We start from the raw sequence: 18,785 nt of genomic DNA, 5'->3' as shown, positions 1-18,785 counted from the left end.
GGGTGGGGAGGTGCTGAGCATATTGGGTGTGGTGGGGAGGGTCTGAGGATATTTGGTTGGGTGGGAAGGTTCTGGGGATATTGTGTGGGGTGGGGAGGAGCTGAGCATATTGGGTGTGGTGGGGAGGGTCTGACGATATTGGGTGCGTAGGGTGGAGCTGAAGATATTGGGTGGGGTGGGGAGTGTCTGAGGATATTGGGTGGTGTGGGGACGAGCTGATGATATTGAGTGGGGTGGGGTGGAGCTGAGAATATTCCGTGCATTTTTAGACATGGATTGACACAAAGTGAGGCTGATGTTTCGAGGGCAGCGGTGCTTTTATTTGTAATTAATACTATCTTCACCAAGGTTAACGAAAAACAGCGGTACCCAGTGACATAACGTAAGGAATAAGAATGGGCGTGGGCCATTTGGCTCCTCGAGCCTGCTCCGCTATTAAACCTTTGGAACTATTGATCAAATTCCCACACCGCACACAGCTGTGGATGGCTGCCATTATTAATTATAGTGTTTTTATTGAATAAACAGATGCACCCCATCCTGTATCGAAGATATATTTCTCTAAAGGAGATTCACAGTAGACATTAGAATAGATGCAGACTGTGCAATTGTGGCAAGTGAACTTTAATGCAGATGAATGCGAGGTGATACACTATTTTGGGAATCCATATACATATATACGGTTTTTGAAGACGTGTTTAAAGACTTTCGAAGGGCTTTTGACAAACTAGCACTGAAATGTTGTGGATAAAATTGCAACCCATGGGATTAAATGCTCAGGGCAGCATGGACATGACAATGGCTCAGAGAAAGATAACAGAGAGCATTGATGACTGGTTGATGTTCAGACTGTGGGGAGCTATACTGCGACCTCCAATCGTATTAAGAGGACAGCACTTCTTGATATATATTCATGAACCCTAGATCTGGGTATATATGGTATCATTTTATAGTTTGTAGATGACACAAGATGACGAAGTTCAGTACACAATCAGGAAAATAGTAATAGTTTTCAGGAGGCTATAGACTGACTGGTGAACATGAGAAAGTTTAGGCTGATCATCGGTAAAAAGGACAATGCTTTATCATTGTCCAAATAACTCTGATTCCTGAATAACAAGTTATCTCCTCACTCAGTTAACTGCGATATAGAAACATAGACACTTAGAAAATAACTGCAGGAGTAGGCGCATTGAGTAAGATCATGGCTGATCATTCACACACTACCCTTTTCCTGCTTTTCTCCATACCGCTTGATCCCCTTAGCCGCAAGGGCCATATCTAACTCTATCTTGAATATATTCAATGAACTGGCATCAACAACTCTCTGCGGCAGGGAATTCCACAGGGTAACAACTCTCTGAGTGAAGTCGTTTCTCCTCATCTCCCTCCCAAATGGTCTAACCCTTATCCTAAGATTATGTCCCCTGGTTCTGGACTTACCCAACATCGGGAACATTCTTCCCACATCTAATCTGTCCCGTCCCGTCAGAATCTTATACGTTTCTACGAGATCCCTTCTCATCCTTCTAACTCAAGTGAATAATGGCACAGTTGATCCATCCTCTCCTCATATGTCAGTCCAGCCATCCCTAGAATCAGTCTGGTGAACCTTCGCTGCACTCCCTCAATAATAATAACGTCCTTCCTCAGATTAGGAGACCAAAACTGAACACTATCTTGCAGGTGAGGCCTCACTAATGTCCTGTACAACTGCAGTATTACCTCGCTGTTCCTATGGTCAAATTCCCTAGCTATGAAGGCCAACATATAATTTCCCTTCTTCACCGCCTGTTGTATCTGCATGCCCCCTTTCAGTGACTGATGAACATGGCACCCAGGTCTCGGTGCACCACCCCTTTTCCTAATCTGCCGCCATTCAGATAATATTCTGTCTTCGTGTTTTTGCCACCAAAAATGGATAACCTCACATTTATCCACATTATACTTCATCTGCCATGCATTTGCCCACTCACCTATCCTGTCCAAGTTTACCTGCAACCGATTAGCGTCCTCCTCATCGCTCACACCGCCACCCAGTTTAATGTCATCTGCAAACTTGGAGATATCACACTCAATTCCTTCATCTAAATCGTTAATGTATATTGTAGACAACTGGGGTCCCAGCATTGTGCCCTGCGGCAGTCCACTAATCACTGCCTGCCATTCTGATAAGGACCCGTTTATCCCAACTTTCTGCTTCCTCTGTACTAAACATTTCTCTATCCACGTCAGTACATTACCCACAATATCATGTGCTTTTATTTTGCACACCAATCTCTTGTGCGGGACCTTGACAAAAGCCTATTGGGAGTCCAAAAACACCACATCCCCTGAGTCTCCTCTACAAGTTACATCCGCAAAAAATTGCAGAAGATTCGTGAAGCATGATTTTCCTTTCATAAATCCATATTGACTTGGACTGATCCTGTTGCTGCTTTCCAAATGCGCCTCTATTTCATCCTTAATGATTGTTTCCAGCATTTTTCCCACTACTGATGTCAGGCTAACCGTCTATTTCCCGTTTTCTCTCTCCCTCCTGTTTTAAAAAAGTGGTGTTTCATTAGCTACCCTCCAGTCCATAGGAACTGATCCCGAGTCGATAGACTGTTGGAAAATGATTACCAATGCATCCACTATTTCTAGGACCAGTTCCTTCAGTACTCTGGGATGCAGACTATCGGGCCCCAGGGATTTATCGGCCTTCAATGCCAACAATTTTCTTAACACAATTTCCCACCTAATAAGGATATCCTTTTGTTACTCCTTCTCACTGGACCAACTGTCAACGAGTACGTTTGTGTCTTCTATCGTGAAGACAGAAGCAAAGTATTTCTTCAATTGGTCTGCCATTTCTGTGTTCCCCATTATAACTTCACCTGAATCCGACTGCAAGGGATCTACATTTGTCGTCACTAAGCAATTTCTCTTCACATTTCTATCGACGATTTTGCAGTCAGTTTTTTTATGTTCCCAGCAAGCTTCCTCTCATACTCTATTTTCCCCCTCTTCATTAAACCCTTAGTCATCCTCTGTTGAATTCTAAATTTCTCCCAGTCCACAGGTGTGTTGCTTTTTCTACACCATGTATTTGCCTCTTCCTTCGCTTTAACACTGTCCTTAATTTCCCTTGTTAGCCACGGTTGAGCCACCTTCCTCCTTTTATTTTTTACTCCAGACAGGGATGTACAATTCCTGAACTTCACCCATGTGATCTTTAAATGTTTCACATTGCTCATCCACCGTCAAGCCTTTAAATATCCTTTGCCATTCTATTCTAGCCAATTCACGCCTCACACCGTCAAAGTTCACTTTGCTTAAGTTCAGGACCCTCGTTTCCGAAATTAACTGTGTCACTCTCCATCTTAATAAAGAATTCTACCATATTATGGTCACTCTTCCCCAAGGGGCCGCGCACGACAAGATTGCTAATTCGTCCCTTCTCAATACAGATCACGCAGTCTAGGATGGCGAGCTCTCTAGTTGGTTCCTCGACATCTTATTCCAGAAAACTATCCCCAATACACTCCAGGAAATCCTCCTCCAACGCATTGCTACCAGTTTGGTTAGCCCAATCAATGTGTCGATTAATGTTGCCCATGATAACTGCTTTACCTTTATTGCACACTTTACGTATTTCTTGTTTAATGCTGTCCCCAAGCTCACGACTACTGTTTGTTGATTTGTATACAACTCCCACTAAAATTTTCTGCCCTTTGTAATTCCGCTGCTCCACCCATACCGATTCAATCATCCAGGCTAATGTCCCTCCTTACTATTGCATTAATTATCTCTTTAACCAGCAACGCCACTCCACCTCCTTTTCCTCTCTGCCAATCCTTCCTAAATGTTGAATACCCGTGGATGTTGAGTTGCCAGCCTTGGACATCCTGTAGCCATGTCTCCATGATGCCAATTACATCATATCCGTTAACCGCTGTCTGCGCAGTTAATTAGTCCACCTTATTGCGAATACTCCTTGCTTTGAGGCACAGAGCCTTCATGCTTGTCTTTTTAAGACACTTTGCCCCTTTAGAATTTTTATGTAATGTGGCCCTTTTTGTTTTTGCCTTGTTTTTCTCTGCCCCCAATTTTACTATTCTCCTTTCTATCTTTTGCTTCTGCCTCCATTTTATTTCCCTCTGTCTCCCTGCATAGCTTCCCATCTCTCTGCCATGTTAGTGTAACTCCTCCCCAACAGCCCTGGCAACCACTCCCCCTAGGACATTGGTTCCGGTCCTACCCAGGTGCAGACCATCCAGTTTGTACTGGTCCCACCTTCCCCAGAACCGGTTCCAGTGCTCTAGGAATTTGAACCCCTCCCTCTTGCACCTCACCTCAAGCCACGTATTTATCTGAGCTATCCTGTGATTCCTACTCTGAATAGCACGTGGCACCGGTAGCAATCCTGAGATTACTACTTTTGAGGTCCTGCATTTTAATTTAGCTCCAAGCTACCAAAATTCGTCTCGTCGGACCTCATCCCGTTTTTTACCTATATCATTGGTACCTATATGCACCACGACAACTGACTGTTCACCCTCCATTTTCAGAATGTCCTGCACCCGCTGCGAGACATCCTTGAGCCTTGCAACAGGGCCGCAACATACCATCCTCGAGTCTCCGTTGCGGCCGCAGAAACGCCTATCTCTTCCCCTTACAGTATACCTTATCACTATAGCTTTCCCAGTCTTTTCGCTGCTCTCGTATGCAGCACAGCCACCCACGGTGCCATGAACTTGGTTGCTGCTGCTCTCCCCTGATGAGTCATGCCCTTCAACAGTACCCAAAGCAATGTATCTGTTTTGCAGTGGCAAAGCTGCAGGGATCCGCTGCACTACCTTCCTTGCACTACTCTTCCTGCTGTTTACCCGTTTACTATCTGGCTGGGTACCCTTTACCTGCGGTAAGACCAAATCATTAAGCATCCTATCACGTCATTCTCAGCATCGTGGCTGCTGCAGAGTTCAAGCACCCGCAGCTCCAGTGCCGCAATGCAATTCTGTCAGGATCTGGAGGCGGATGCACTTCCTGCACATGTAGTCGTCAGGGACACTGGAAGCATCCCTGACTTCCCCTTAAAGGGACAAAAAGTGTTAAAAAACAAGCCCGAAGTCTTTGTGTCTTAATGCAAGGAGTATCCGTAATAAGGTGGATGAATTAACTGCGCAATTTGATGTTAACAGATGTGATGTGATTGGGATTACAGAGACGTGGCTCCAGGATGATCAGGGCTGGGAACTCAACATCCAAAATTATTCAACATTCAGGAAGGATATAATAAAAGTAAAATGAGGTGTTGTAGCATTGCTGGTTAAAGAGGAGATTAATGCAATTGTTTGGAAAGACATTAGCTTGGATGATGTAGAATCTAGATGGGTTGAGCTGCAGAACACCAAAGGGCAAAAAAGGTTAGTGGGTGTTGAGTACAGACCTCCAAACAGTAGTAGTGATGTTGGGGAGGGCATCAAACAGGACATTAGGCGTGCATGCAATAGAGGTGCAGCAGTTCTCATGGGTGACTTTAATATGCATATAGATTGGACAAACCAAATTATAAGCAATACGGTGGAGGAGGATTTCCTGGAGTGCATAAGTGATGGTTTTCTGGACCAATATATTGAGGAACCAACTCGGGGTGAGGCCATCTTAGACTGGGTGTTTTGTCATGAGAGAGGATTAATTAGCAATCTCATTGTGCGAGGCCCCTTGGGGAAGAGTGACCATACTACATTGGAATTCTACATTAGGATGGTGAATGAAACAGTTAATTCAGAGACCATGGTCCAGAACTTAAAGAAGGGTAACTTGGAAGGTATGAGGCGTGAATTGGCTAGGATAGATTGGCGAATTATACTTTTAAGGGGTTGACAGTGGATGGGAAATGGCAGATCTTTGGAGACCACATCGATGAACTACAACAATTGTACATCCCTGTCTGGCTTAAAAATAAACAATTGAAGGTGGCTCAAGCGTGGCTATCAAGGGAAATCAGGGATAGTATTAAAGCCAAGGAAGTGGCATATATATTGGCAAGAAATAACAGCGAACTCGGGGACAGGGATAAATTTAGAACTCAGCAGAGGAGGACAAAGGGTTTGATTCGGGCACGTAAAATAGAGTACGGGAGAAAGCTTTCAGGGAACATTAAAACGAACTGGTAAATCTTCGATAGATATGTAAAGAGAAAAGAGATAGTATAGACAGACGTAGGTCCCCTGCAGTCAGAATCAGGGGATGTCATAACAGGGAACACGGAACTAGCAGAACCAACTGAAGAAGTACTTTGGTTCGGTATTCCCTAAGCAGGACACAAACAAACTTCTGGATATAAAAGGGGTCAGAGGATCTAGTAAGAAGGAAGAACTGAGGGAAATCCGTATTAGTCAGGAAATTCTTTTGGGGAAATTGATGGGATTGAAGGCCGATAAATCCCCAGGGCCTGATGGTCAGCATCCCAGAGTACTTAAGGAGGTGGCCTTGGAAATGGCGGATGCATTGACAGTCATTTTCCAACATACCATACACTCTGGATTAGTTGCTATGGACTGGAGGGTAATCAATGCAACCCCATTTTTGCAAAAAGTAGGGAGAGAGAAAACAGGGAATTATAAACCCGTCAGCCTGACATCGGTAGTGGGTCAAATGATGGAATCAATTATTAAGGATGTCATAGCAGCGCATTTGGAAAAAGGTGAAATGATTGATCCAAGTCAGCGTGGATTTGTGAGAGGGAAATCATGCTTGACAAATCTTCTGGAATTTTTTGAAGCTGTTTCCAGTAGAGTGGACAAGGAAGAAGTAGTTGATGTGGTGTATTTGGACTTTCAGAAGGCTTTCGAGAAGGTCCCACACATGAGATTAATGTGCAAAGTTAAAGCACGTGGGAATAGGCGTAGTGTGATTGAGAACTGGTTGGCAGACAGGAAGCAAAGAGTAGGAGTAAATGGGTAATTTTCAGAATGACAGGCAGTAACTAGTGGGGTACTGCAAGGTTCAGTGCTGGGGCCCCAGCTGTTTACATTCTACATTAATGATTTAAACGAGGGCATTTAATGTAGTACCTCCTAATTTGCAGATGATACTAAGTTGGGTGGCAGTGTGCGCTGCGAGGAGGATGCTATCAGGCTGCAGAGTGAATTGGATCGGTTAGATGAGTGGGCAAATGCATGGCAGATGAAGTATAATGTAGATAAATGTGAGGTTATCCACTTTTGTGGTAAAAACAGAGAGACAGACTTTTAGCTGAATTGTGATAGATGAGGAAAAGGGGAGGTGCAACGAGACCTTTGTGTAATGGTACATCAGTCATTGAAGGTTGGCATGCAGGTACAGCAGGCGGTTAAGAAAAAAAAATGGCATGTTGGCCTTCATAGGGAGGGATTTAATACAGGGGCAGGGAGGTGTTACTGCAGTTGTTGAGGGCCTTGTTGTGGCCACAACCGGAGTATTGTGTACAATTTTGGTCACCAACTTGAGGAAGGACATTCTTGCCATTGAGGGAGTGCAGCGAAGGTTCACCAGACTGATTCCCGTGATGGCGGGACTGACATATCAAGAAAGACTGGATCAACTGGGCTTGTATTCACTGGAGTTCAGAAGAATGAGAGGGGATCTCATTGAAACGTTTAAAATTCTGACGGGGTTAGACAGGTTAGATGCAGGAAGAATGTTCCCAATGTTGGGGAAGTCCAGAACCAGGGGTCACTGTCTAAGGATAAGGGGTAAGCCATTTCGGACCGAGATGAGGAGAAACGTTTTCACCCAGAGAGTGGTGAACCTGTTGAATCCTCTACCACAGAATGTTGTTGAGGCAAATTCACTAAATATATTCAAAAATGAGTCAGATGTGGTCCTTACTATTAGGGGGATCAAGGGGTATAGCGTGAAAGCAGAAATGGGGTCCTGAGGTTGCATGTTCAGCCATCAACTCATTAAGTGCCAGTGCAGGCTCGAAGGGTCGAATGGCCTATTCCATGCACCTATTTTATATGTTTCTATGTTTCTATGTTTCTGTAGTACAGGAGGAGCATAACACGTGTCCGAGCTCTCTTGGCATGACTTTACCCTCAGATAAACTTAATTTGGCAACAACAATGCTAAATGCTACTTACTAATAGAGAAAAGAAAAATAAAAGCTCCTCACCAATTTTGGATTAATCGAATAACATATCAATGGTGCATAAAACAGGCCCTAAATGCCCAGCAACTGTATTCAGGCTGGAGGGCCTGAGAGCTAGAGAGACGTCCATGGCCTGATGCTACACTTCCAGAATGGCGTTTCAATCCAAATCCAAACCCTTCACTTACAACTTAACCCTAACTCGAATTCTAATGGCCAGACACATGGCAGATTAAATTTAACACAGAGAATTGTGAAGTAAGGTATGTTGTTAGGAAGATTGAGGAGAGGCCATATGAACTAAATTGTACAATTCAAAGGGAGAGCAAGGACATCGAGACCTAGTGGTGTATTTGCACAAATCTCTGAAGGCTGCCGGACAAGTTGAAAAGGATGTTAAATGTCATTCTGTGACATATGCTTCATTAACAGTGCAATAGAGCACAAAAGCAAGGATGTTATGTTAAGATATTACAAAATACTGTTTCGGCTTCAGCTTGGGTATGGTGTTCATTTCAGGGCACCTCACGTACGGAAAAATGTGAAGGCTTTGGAGCATATACAGAAGAGAAAGTCTAGAGTGGTTCCATGGATGAGGGTCTTCAGTTACGTGAAGACACTGGAGAATTGGGGTTCTTCTCCTTAGAACAGAGGATGTTAAGGGCAGATTGATCAGAATTGTACCAGGAATGGGGACGGCAGTTATATGGATTGACTGGAGAAGCTGGTGTTGTTCTGATTTGAGCAGAGATGGTCAAGCGTTTCTAAAGGTATATCAATTGAAAAAAGTTGCTAAAGTAAATGTTGGTCCTCAGAGGACGAGACCGGGGAACTAGTAATGGGGCACATGGAGATGGCAGCAACATTGAACAATTATTTTGTATCAATCGTTAAGGTGGAGGATACAAACAATATTCCAACAGTGGATAATCATGTGGCTATAGCCGGGGAGGAACTAAACACAATCAAAATCACTAAGGAGGTTGTTCTCAGTAAGATAATGGGACAAAAGGCAGGTAAATCCCTTCGACCTGATGATTTGCATCCTAGGGTCTTAAGAGAAGTAGTGGCAGGGATTGTGGATGCATTGGTACGAATTTACAAAAATTCCCTGGAATCTAGAGCAGCCCTAGCAGATTGGAAAACTGCAAATTTAAAGCCACTATTTAATAAAGGAGGCAAACAATAAGCAGGACACTATAGACGAGTTATACTAACATCTGTGCTTGGGTAAATGTTGGAGTCCATTATTAAAGAAGCAGTCGCAGAACATTTGTGTAAGCAAAATTCGATCAGGCAGAATCAGCATGGATATATGGAGGGGAATTTATGTTTGACAAATTTGCTGGAGATCATTGAGAATGTAACGAGTAGAGTAGATAAAGGGGAAGCAGTGGATGTGGTGTATTTCGAATCCCAGAAGACATTGACAAGGAGCCACATAATAAATGTTCATGGGGTTGGGGGGTAATCGTTTATCATGGATAGAGGATTGGCTAACTAACAGAAAACAGAGAGTCGGGATAAATGGTTCATTTTTTGCTTGGCAATCAGTAACGAGTGGCGTGCCGCAGGGATCAGTGCTGGGACCCCAAATATTTTCAATCTATACTAACGACTTGGAAGAATGGACTGACTGTAACATAGCCAAGTTCACTGAAGATACAAAGTTGGAAGCAAAACAATGTGTGAGGAGGACACATAAAATCTGCAAAAGGACATAGACAGGCGAAGTGAATGGGCAAGTAATTGGCAGATGGAGTATAATTTTGTGAAGTGTGAGGTCATGCACTTTGGCAGAAAAAATCAAAGAGCATGTTATTATTTAATGGAGAAAGTTTTCAAAGTGCCGCAGTACCGCGAGCACGTGGGATACTTGTGCTTGCAACACAAAAGGATATTATGCAGGGACAGATATTTATCAAGCTGGCCAATGGCATCTTGGCCTTTATTGCAAAGGGAATGGAGTAAAAAAGCAGGGAAGTCTTGCTACAGTTGTACAACGTAATGGTGAGGCCATACCTGGAATACTGCCTACAGTTTTGGTTTCCGTTTTTAAGAATGGCTATACTTTCTTTTGAGGCAGTTCAGAGAACGTTCACTAGGTAAATTCCGGGGATGGAGTAGTAGACTTATGAGGAAAGGTTGAGTAGGATGGGCTCCATTAATCGAAGTGCAGAAGAATGCGAGGTGATCTTATCGAAACTTATAAGATTATGAGGGGGCTTGACAAGGTGGATGCAGAGTGGATGTTTCCACTGATGGGGGAGATGAGAACTAGGGGTCATGATCTCAGAATAATGTGATCCGCATTTAAAACACAGATGAGGAGGAATTTCTTCTCTCAGAGGGTTGTAAATCTGTGGCATTTCCTGTCTCGGAGAGCTGTGGAAGTTGAGACATTGAATACATTTAAGACAGAGAGAGAGTTTCCTGATGGATAAGGAGATAAGGGGTTTTGGGGAGTGGGCGGCGATGTGGAGCTGAGTCCAGGATCAGATCAGCCATTATCTTATTGCATGGTGGAGCAGGCTCGAGTGGCCGAATTGCCTACTCCTGTTCCTATTAATTATGTACTCATGTTCTTATGTTAATGAGAGATTGACCAGAATGGTTCCCGGAATATGGTCCTTCTGTTACGTGGAGAGACGGGAGATGCTGGGGTTGTTCTTCCTGGAGCTGAGTTTGATCAGAATTGCTCCAGGGATGGGGGATTTCAGTTATATGGACAGATTGTCGAAGCTGGGTATGTTGTCCTGAAAGCAGAGAAGGTTAAGCAGAGATTCAATAGAGGTCTTCAAAGTCCTAAATACTTTCAATAATGTAATAAAGGAGCAACTGTTTCCAATGACAGGTGGGCCAGTAACCAGATGACACAGATTTAATGTGATTGCGAAAAGAACCAGAAGTGACTGAAGGAAGATTTTGTTTAAACAGCGAGTTGTTGTGATCTGGAATGAACTGTCTGAAAGGGAGGTGGAAGCAGATTCAATAGTATCTTTCAAAAGGGAATGTGTCAAATATACTTGAAGTAAAAAAGATATAGGAGATAGAGCAGAGGTGTGGGATTAATTGGAAAGCTCTACCAAAGAGACAGAGCTGGCACGATTTGCCGAATGGACTCTCTCTGCGCTGTACAATTCTATGATTCTACAATCACCTACATCTTGCAAAGTAAGAAATTGAATGGGCCAGAAGAGCAAAGTGAACTTGTGGTGCAGGTGAGCAAATCATTACAAACTGTATCACAGATCAGCAAAGCGATTCAAATGAAACAGTGAATTAGGATTTATTTCCAAGCCAATTTAAATCAAAAGCAGCGAAACTGGCAAAGGTGAGAAGTGGTGTTCCACAAGCATCGATGCTGGGACCACTCCTGTTCAACATTTACATAACCAATTCGGACTCGGGAATCGGGAGTGAAATTTCAAACATTTTGGATGCTTCCACAATCGGCATGTATCGTTAACACTGAGGATTTAAGTGGCAAAAAGATTGAATACAATAATAAACTTGCAGACTGGGCGAGTAATTGGCAAAGGAACACGTGTTATGTATCTGTAAAGCATGCATTCCCATGTTCCGCCACCAGGGAGCGCATCCACTGAAGTACCAAGGGATCCCAGCATCCGTTGCGAGTACTGTATATAAGCCGGCTACGAAGGCCAGTTCTTCAATCTGGAGTGTCTTAATAAAGACTGAGGTCACTGTTACTTTAACCTCCCTGTGTGCAGTCTCATCTGTGTTGGGAACACAATACATCAATACAGAGGAGTGTGAGTTGATTCGTTTTAATAGGAAGAATATGAAGGTGACATTCTTCTTGGAAAACAATTGTCTAAACGGGAATGAGGAACAGAGGGATCGGACAGTACAGTTACACACATCACTAAATGTAGAGATGCAGTTTCATCAATCCATAAAACACAAAGAATAGCCTTGGGTTTATTTAGGGGGATAGATTTGTGAAACATTGAAGTTATCTAAACTTGTTTGGATCCTTGCTGTAAATATTATGCATGATATTGAGGCACCGGAGAAGGTGTAAAGTGTATTTCCTGGAATGATACCAGTACTGATAGGGTGTACTTACCAGGAAATGTTGAACAGTCCGTGGCACTTTTCTTTAGCAAAGAGAAGCCTGAAGGATGGTCAGATTGTGTCTTTCAGGATATGAAAGGCTTTGATAGGGTAGAGGGAGAAAATATGTTTCCACTTGCGGCAGGGACCAAAACACAGGGGCATAGATTTAAGACAGCCATTAATAAATTCAACTGGGAATAGAGGACAACTTGACACCGAGGCACAAAAGGAGATTTATGCAAATAATCTTGATCAAATATTTTGTCTTAAGAAGAATCTTAAAGGAGGAGGAGAGTTAGAAAGTAATAGAGGTTTAGGAAGGGAATCCCAGAGCTTGCTGCCCACGCAGCTGAAGGAGGAGGGGAGTTCGCGAGGTGGAGAGATTGAGGGAGCAAATCCCACAGCTTGGAGCGCAGGCAGCTGAAGGAGGCGGAGTGTTTGAGAGGAATAGAGGTTTAGGGAGTGAATCCCAGAGCTTGGGATCAGGTAGCTGAAGGAGGAGGAGAGTTCGCGAGGTGGAGAGGATTATGGAGAGAATCCCAGAGCTTGGGACTCAGGTAGCTAAAGGAGGAGAATAGAGGTCTCGGGAGAGAATCCCAGAGCTTGGGGCCCAGGCAGCTGAAAGCATGCCTGCCATCGGTGGAGCAGTTTAAATCGGGGATGTGCAATCTGCCAGATTTGGAGCAGCACAGAGATCTCAGGAGGTCTAAGTGCTGGTGCAGGTTACAGAGGCCCTGAACTGATTTGAAAACAAGAATGATCATTTTAAAATTGAGGCGCTGTTGGACAGGGTGCAAATGTATGTCAGCGAGCACAGGTGTGATGGGGTATTGCGATAAGTTGCAAGTTCGGACAAAGGCAGCAGAGTTTTCGATGAGCTCAAGTATATGGATGGTGGGAGATTGGAAGCCGCCCAGGAGAGCATTGGAGGAGTCATATCTAGAGATAGTAAAGGCTAGATGAAGGTTTGAGCAGCAAATGAACTGAGTCAGGCGAGGTAACAGAGGGACAAAGATGCCGTCTTGGTGATGGAGTGGATAAGGGGTCAGAAGACCATCTCCCGCTCAAATAAGACACCTATCTTGCTAAAGGCTGTGTTCAGCCTTAGGCTGGTGACAGGGAGTGAGATGGAGCCGGTGGCTAGGGCAACGGCGATGGTGACGGGGTCACTCCTACGGTCTGACAAATTTTTGGTTGGACGTCATCAGAACTGAAAGATAACAGTTATCAGGAACGATTGAACTTCTTGTGCTTGGTTCCTGTAGAAGACAGAGAACATGGAGGAGTCCAGATAAAAGTCTTGTAAAATATCATTGTTCTTGAACCGGGTCGATGGGGAGAGAAATGTTTATACTCGTGGGAGCATCTAAATCTGTGGAGCCATAAATGCAATATAATCACGAATAACACCAATAGGGAAATAAAGAACAATTAATTACTCAGAGGGTGATTAGAATGTGGAATTCCCTACGGCAGGAAGTGTTTCAGATACATAGCTCAGATGCTGTCAAACGGAAAGTAGACGAGTAAATGAGATAAAATGAAATAGAAAGATATGCTGAAAGGCTGAGACGAAGTATTTGCAATGGGAGGAGTCCCGTCTGGAGCATGAACACCAGCACGGACGAGTAGGGCCGAACTGTATTTTTTGTGCAGCATATTCTATGTAATGTAATTCTCTGAACTAGAGCCCCACTCTGCCTACCTACCTATTGACGAGCCTCTCACTCTGGAAGCTGCAATGAATTCCCTCACTAAATAGCTGCAGTGACCCTTTACAGAAAAGCTCGGACAGAATGCAAAAAGCTCAGAAATAATGAAGTGTCCTAAACAGGTCGCTGTGTGTATTATCAGATCACCAGCCATTCCTGGTGTAATTCGCTGGATGGAAATCTGTGACTAAATATTATATTATATTCCTGGACTGGAAACACTGGGACCCGCCTCTGGGCTGAGCTCAGTTGCTCTGATATTAATTAATTGTATAATTGAGGTAAACGGATATTTCACCGCGCTCTTCAACTGCTCTCTGAACATGGACTGGGTCACCCCGTAAATAAATGTGTTTGTGCAGCAACTTAAATTCTGCAGTATATATCCGACTTCTCGAAAGGTTTTTAAAGAATCATTGTAATAATCGGGATTTTTTCCTATAATGCTATAATATAAGAATTGTATAACATATACCAGCCACAGCAGTATGAAGCTGCCGGATATGGTGAAGAGTAAAATCACAGACTTCCTCCTGCTCTCCATCTCTGGGTCAGTGCCATTCTCCCCCTTGCTCTCACCCCTCAATCTCTTCCGGACTCGACTGGCCACTAAAATGTGTCTGACTGTCAGAGCGTTGAGCAACAAAATTACAGAGAATGGGAGCAGTGGGGTTAAAACAGTATCAAACCAGTCAAATCCCACCCATGCGGGCTCAGTATAATAGGCTGGGATTGCGGAGCAGAACCACGGAACATTGTCGACTATTTTCCCAGGTTCCAATGCAAAATAGAAGGGAATGTTTTTTGAAGAGAGCAGAATGCAGCTTGTTGCCAGAACCACAGCCGCAGTTCTCCCGGTGCAATATTTGGTTTTCAGCTTCTGGCAACAAATGGCCACAAATCGATCAATGGTGAAAGTGACGGTGAACCAGACAGAACAGTCTGTGGCTGCACGCTTCAGGACAAGGATAACAGTACACACAGGGGTGATATCCAGGAAACACAATGGGAACAAATTCCCATTAATCCGCCGCAGTATGACCTCAAAGATGACAACCAGTAGATCCGCCGCTGCCATGGCCACCAGGTAGCGAGTGGTTCAGGTGGACAGCCCGCACTTTCCCCGGGACAGGACCACTAACGCCACTAAATTCACTGTAATAAACAGAAGGGAAAAGAGACATTCAATTATTGGTCAAACATTTTCGGTGACTGAGCCCAACAGCAAGGCCTGTGATTTATTACAAAAACGGCCGGGTGGACGTCGGTTCAGGGCTTAACATGTGAAGCATATCATCCCAACCCAACCTACCTCCAATCCGCTGCTTCCGAGTTTAGCAGAGACGGGGCACTGGGAGGGAAGCCGAGCGATCCCCGCGGGCGGGTGGGCAATATAAATGTATGAATGCGGCTGGCAGCTTCTGGATTAAGCTGTTTTGCGGGTTTAACAATGGCCGGCTGTGTTTCCCAGGCCTCGGGATACCCGGCAGCTAAAGTGAGCCGAGGACAGCTTCGGGGACAATGGAAGTGCCTTCACGGCCCTGGTTGTGGGCCAGGAGATCCAGGTGTGCCTTCCCCAAGGCCCCACACGCTCTCCCTCTCTCGTCCTCTGCTTAGACAATCCCCCTTACAAACGGTTATACATCTGATCAAATAAAAAGAGAGCTGAAAACGCTCAGTATGTCAAGCAGCATCTGTAGAGAGATAAACAGAGTTAACGTTTCAGATGGTAACCTTGCATCTACACTGCAATCCGTGAGTGATGAACAGTTTTAATGCAATTTTAGAGGCAGAGAAAGTTGTGGTCGGAGGAGGAAAGAACAAAGTGGAAGGACTTTGATGGGCAGGAGTGATTCAACGACAAAAGGGATGATGGTGGAAGACAAATGGGACAAGTAAAGGAACAGGAAATGGGTCCAGAGGAGATGTAACTGGGTAGAGCTGGATTACAGTGTGGCGGTGGGGCGAGGGGGGGGGGGGTGGGGTGAGGGGGAGCAAGGCAAATCTGGCGAACATCAGAAGGCTCCCATGGTCCGGGAATGTGGTGGAGAAAGGGAAATAGACCCCAGGTTTGCGGACCAGCCCCCGCCATGAACCGAGAGGGGGTCCCAAGCATCATCACGCATCTCCTCCACTCCCATGGCCTGGGAATGTGGAGGAGCAAGGTCTGTGGACCCCAGCGATGCGGACCCACCCGCCTGCCGTTTACCGAGAGGTAGTCCCAAGTACCAGCACACAACTCCTACTCCCCCCAGTGGCCATGCTGAAGACATCCTTCATTACAAGCACATGCTGTCTGAGGGAACGGGGGCGGTTTTAATGATCTGAAAAGTTGAAACTACGTTTTATGTCCGGGTTGCAATAAATGCGTAATGGAAACATGCGGTGCTGTTTCTCATGGAGTTTCAAAGGGGAACATTTTTGAAGATCGAAGGTGGAGCTGTCAGACTGGGAGTGGGATATAGAATTGAAGGGGAAAGTGACCGGGGGAACGTGAGAAAGAGACACGTGTCCAGACCCAATGGAGAAGTTCAGGAATGTAATCACACAATCTCTGTTTAGTCCTCCACAATCTACAGGTAACTGCATCGTGCACAGCGAATACAGTATACGACATTGGAAGAAATACAAGTCAATTACTGTTTCAGATTGAAGGCCCTGGACGATGGAACGAATGGAGCTGAAAGGGCAGGTATTGCATATCCTAGGTTTTGTATAGGAAGGTCCGGTGGAAGGGGAGAACTGTTGGGGGGGTTGCAGATGTGGTCCAGGTTGTGATGGAGGGTCCGATCCATTGGGAATGCTGGAAGGGGATGTCTTTGGTGGTGGGAAGAAGAAGAAAGGGACAAAAATGGCGGAGGATGAACTTTTGAATGTGTGGGTTGGTTGAGTGGAAGATGAGGACACGGGGATCCCGTCATAGTTCAGCAGAGAGGATCATGGCCGATCAAAGTAATGCAGCAACTGGATTGACACTGCGGTGGGCCTTGTCCACCACAGTGGTGGGGAATCCTCGGCTGTGGATAAATGCGGCAAATTAGATTGACACGGTCGAGGACCCTGTCCACCACAGAGGACGGGTATCCTCAGCTCAGAAAAAGGAAGACACTGGGATCAGGATCACGATCAGCAACCTGCAAGGGTTTTCGTTCCCAGCCCAAAGCCGGTGAGGGCGAGAAGACTTCCAGAGTGAATGGCGAGAGAATTAAATTGTAAATGGTGCCCTCAAAATGTATCAGCGGCGATAGGTGGAGGGAAACTCGCCATCCGCAGCGTGTTTCAGAGGAGCTCGGGTTTACTGGGCTATACACTGTACAATGTGAACCATTTTCCATACCTCGGAAGCCCACAGTCAACAAGGACAGACTTTGATGGAAAATCCAACACTGCCTTCAGTGTCTCAGTGCAGCATTCCGATGCATGAGGAAGGAAGTGTTTGAAGACCAGGACCTCAAACCCCGGACCAAGCTCATGGTCTACAGGACAGTAGTGATACCCGCCTTCCTATGTGCTTCAGAGACGTGGAATATTTACAGCAGGCACCTTCAAAGCAATGGAGAAGTACAAACGCTGCCTCCACAATGTCCTGCAAATTAATTGGCCGGAGTGGCGCACCAACGTCAGTGTTCTGTCAGGCCAATATCCCCAGCGTCGAAGCATTGACCACAGTCGATCAGCTCCGTTGGGCGGGCCACATCGACAGGATGAATGACATGAGATACAAAATGCAAACGCTTGACTCGGTGATTCCTTGTTGCAAGCGAGCCACAGGTATCATGACACATTCAAAACCTCCTTGAAGAATTGTAACGTCCCTACCTACACCTGGCAATCCGTGGCCCAAACCAGCCCAAAGTGGGGGTAATGCATCCGCATGGCACAGACCACCTCGAGTCTTATCGCCCAGAGCAAGCTGAAACCAATCGTACATAGTGGAATGAGCGCGCAGAAACCCAGGCAACCCACACACCCGTTCGTTCAACGATCATCTGACCCACCTGTGACAGAGAATGTAGGTCATGCATTGTACTCTTCTGCACGCTGGGAACTAATTTTTAGTGTGGAATCGAGCCATCCTCGAGTACGAGGGTAAGCCTCTGAAGCGGAAGTAGAAGAAATAGCGATGCATACTCAGTATATCCTACTGTGAAACACTCCCAGTAATACATAGCAACTGGGGTATAATGTTCCACCCCGGTTAGTGACCCACACTCAGTATACCCTACAGTGCCAAACATTCCCAGTAAATACATGGTCACTGGGGTATAGTGTTCCACACCAGTTAGTGACCCACACTCAGTATATCCTATAGTGACAGACGCTCTAAGTAATACAATGTCACGGGGGTACAGTGTTCCACACCGGTTAGTGACCCACACTGAGTATATCCGACAGTGATACACACGCCCATTAATACATGGTCATAGGGGTACAGTGTTCTTCACAGCTTAGTGACTTTCACACATTATATCCTACAGTGACACACACTACTAGTAATATATGGTCACTGGGGTTTGGTGTTCCACACTGGTTAGTGACCCACACTCAATATATCCTACAATGACACACTCCCAGTAATACTTGGTCACTGGCGTATGGCGTTCCACACCGGTTAGTGATCCATACTCAGTATAAGCTACAGTGTCGCACACTCACAGTAATACATGGTCACTGGCGTATGGTGTTTCACACCGGTTAGTGACCCACACTGAGTATATCATACAGCGAAGGATACTCCCTGTAAAACAAGGTAACTGGAGTACGGTGTTCGAAACTGGTAAATGACCTACACTAAGTATATCCTACATTGACAGACACTCCCAGTAATACATGTTCACTTCGGTACGCTGCTCCACCCCGGTTAGTGT

General features: G+C 45.1%; 1 pseudogene; it reads right to left on the bottom strand.

The window, feature by feature from the left end:
* Positions 1-14,116: 14,116 nt before the first annotated feature.
* On the bottom strand, positions 14,117-15,088 carry LOC139251829 (probable G-protein coupled receptor 139; annotated as a pseudogene).
* Between the last annotated feature and the right edge of the window lie 3,697 nt (positions 15,089-18,785).

This window comes from Pristiophorus japonicus, unplaced genomic scaffold (genome assembly GCF_044704955.1).
Source record: "Pristiophorus japonicus isolate sPriJap1 unplaced genomic scaffold, sPriJap1.hap1 HAP1_SCAFFOLD_45, whole genome shotgun sequence".
NCBI classification, from domain to species: Eukaryota; Metazoa; Chordata; class Chondrichthyes; family Pristiophoridae; genus Pristiophorus; species Pristiophorus japonicus.
The sequence above is the reverse complement of the archived record's forward strand: the minus strand, read 5'-3'. Positions and strand labels throughout refer to the sequence as shown.